Source organism: Anarrhichthys ocellatus, unplaced genomic scaffold, assembly GCF_004355925.1.
Source record: "Anarrhichthys ocellatus isolate YVR2014 unplaced genomic scaffold, GSC_Weel_1.0 scaffold49, whole genome shotgun sequence".
NCBI lineage: Eukaryota > Metazoa > Chordata > Actinopteri > Perciformes > Anarhichadidae > Anarrhichthys > Anarrhichthys ocellatus.
Window position 1 is genome coordinate 1,046,303 of NW_022280079.1, and position 3,087 is coordinate 1,049,389.

Genomic DNA, 3,087 nt, shown 5'->3' on the forward strand with positions numbered 1-3,087 from the left:
CCCTGTTGTGTTTAATAAATATATTTCATTCACTAATGTTTACATGTCTCATTAATAAGTGAATCATTATAGTGAACAGTAACAACTGCAATATAATAGCCATAAATAAGTCAAGGACTTGATAATCTGTCTGCCACTACAATCTAGTGATAATCAGTAAAAGGTAAACTTGGATACACATTTCTTGATTTATAAATAGTTCTTTATCATTGATGAGTGGCTTTGACCCAACTGAGACTCGAACCTGCGTCCAGGAGCTGACACCAGCGCTATGAAAGTGGCTTTCAAGCACCTTGGACAGCGTTAATAATGCTGCAATTTCATTGGCTGTCAGCATATGCCAACTATATGCGACTGGCCTCCGCGTGCAGGTGCTGCTTTAAGGCCCTTATCATTTCAGTCCATAATGTTTTTAGTGGTTCATGCCTTAAGAAAAAATTTAAGTTTGACGAAATGACCACAAACATGGTAAACCTGGAGCACTCAGACTCCTGATGGTCTGGAGCCCTGGGACAGCTGCATCCTGCCTCAAACATGTTTTAGGCTATAATACATAATATAATACGCATTATAAGTAAAATTACACATTCTCACTCTTTGGTCACTTGTCATTGACTATGTATACTATATAATGCACAGGATTTGAGTAACAGAAATAGCTTCATACACAACATCAGTAGCATTTGATATAAATAGGCTAGTAATAGTAGCACAGAAGTAGCTGGCTACTGGTAGCTAGTTTATGGTCGCTGAGTCAAATGTCATGTAGCCTGTAAGCTAACTGCTGTTGATTGGTCCATGGACAGGCCGTCATCCTATCAAACGTCGGCTAAAGGGGACGCTGACTGTGGCTGAGCCTTCTACCTCTCCTGCTGATGGTCTGCGGTCTGCACCGGCTCTGTGTGGATAAAGCAGGTACAGTTATATTAAGCTGGTCCTGTCGTGAGTTGCATATTGTTCCTGGTTTAGTATGACATTGTATAAATGTAGATATGTTTCGGTTCTATGCCCCCTTTTTTGTCTATCGTTTTAGTGTGTGTTATGCATTAGGGCGCATTTTGTGTGAAATATAGCTTCGTATGCTTGACCCGTAATGCTAATGTGTTTTGTGCATGTTGATGTCGCCCTGCTCAGATGGATGGATGGATGCTGAAGATCCCGGGCTGACATGAGATAAGCGTCCTCCTCTCGGTCTCCGCCGCCAAGCTGCTGCACCACCGAACACTCAGGCAAGACCTTGTCACTTATTCGCCCAAAACACCGGAATACAGAGATCTAACATTTTATTTCGCCAGTGAGCCGTGTTACCGGAAAGGTTTTCCGGCTCTTTGCACAAAATCGCCACCTATCCATATATAATGGTCCCGACGCTGCTCTCCAGAGGTGATGTGAGCTGAACTCGCGGGGAAGCCGCAGAGAAGCTGTTCGTGTGTCGAGGTGCTGATGCGGCTCTGACAGAAGCGAGCATGGCTGCCGGGAAGTTACTGCTCTACGCCGGGCTCTCTCTTTCTCTCTGCGCCCTGGGCATGCTGGCTGTGGCGATGTGCTCCGACCACTGGTACGAGACTGACGCCAGGAGGTACAGGGAGCGGTGCCGAAGCTTTTCCAGCCGCCGCAAGGACCCGGGCTTCATCTACATCCCCAACAACAGCCTGCCGCTGCGGGCCAGCCGGAGCAGCCGGAGCAGCCTGCCCCGCTGGGAGGAGAAGCTGCTGCTGGCCCGGAATCGACGGCAGCTGTTTGCCATGAGCGCAGCGGATGAGTGCAGCAGGCAGTATAACTCAACCAACATGGGGCTGTGGAGGAAATGCTATCGGCTTGGCTTCGACCAAGACATCGAGGACCTCATCCGGAAAGGTAACGATGACATAAACAACCAGCTAAAGAGGCTATACGTCTTTGCAGATACAGCAGTGTGTAATCCAGACACCAACACAGCACGGATGTGACATCTATCATATCGGCATTGTGACGATTGTTCATTTGACCAAAGGGCGAACAAGGGCATCCAGCTATTGTCTTGCTTATGTGGAAACAAATGTTTGTCCGAAGAAAGACACAGCGCCCTGTCTCTCTGTGTGTGAGGGGGTCTGAACGGCTTGCTATTTTGCAGAAAAGGGGTTTAATTATGACGTCGAATAGCAGTACGTGCCTGCTGTTCCTCTTGTCAGGTCTGAGTGCTGGCATGACCCTGCAACTGCAAATAATGATATAATCATTTCAGGATATATGGGCTTGTCATAACCACTCAGCACAAGACAGGAAGAGGTGAAGGGCACTCAGAGCTGTTTATGTGAGGTCCTACATCTTCCATCAAGTTGTTTCAGTTAGTTGTGGAGGAGGCCTACTCATCTCCAGAGATCCATCACTTAGGTCGAGATCTGCACAGGCTTAATGGTGACTGAATTCATCTGCTAGGGCAGGGGTGTTCAATTCAAAGTCAATAAGATCCAGTTCGACAGAATCTCCTCATGCAAAGGTCCATGTTGTATGTGTATGCTGCATGTTTTAACTCCTTTACATACTGTTGGTTAGTTTAATCTACAGCAATGCATCATATTCTATAAGATCATCATATGTTTGTAGTGTCAGTAAAGAACAACATGTACCTCTGAGATGAAGTACAGTAAAAAGTACAATATGTACCTCTGAGCTGAAGTACAGTAAAAAGTACAATATGTACCTCTGAGCTGAAGTACAGTAAAAAGTACAATATTTACCTGAGATGTAGTACAGTAAAAAGTACTATATTTACCTCTGAGATGTAGTACAGTATAAAGTACAATATTTACCTCTGAGATGTAGTACAGTAAAAAGTACTATATTTACCTCTGAGATGTAGTACAGTAAAAAGTACTATATTTACCTCTGAGATGTAGTACAGTAAAAAGTACAATATTTACCTCTGAGATGTAGTACAGTAAAAAGTACAATATTTACCTCTGAGATGAAGTACAGTATAAAGTACAATATTTACCTCTTAGATGTAGTACAGTAAAAAGTACAATATTTACCTCTGAGATGTAGTACAGTATAAAGTACAATATGTACCTCTGAGATGTAGTACAGTAAAAAGTACAATATGTA

The 3,087-nt window shown here is 43.9% G+C and overlaps 1 pseudogene; it reads left to right on the forward strand.

Moving 5' to 3' along the window:
* Positions 1 to 828: 828 nt before the first annotated feature.
* On the forward strand, positions 829 to 2,526 carry LOC116395721 (transmembrane protein 178B pseudogene; annotated as a pseudogene).
* Positions 2,527 to 3,087: the final 561 nt, after the last annotated feature.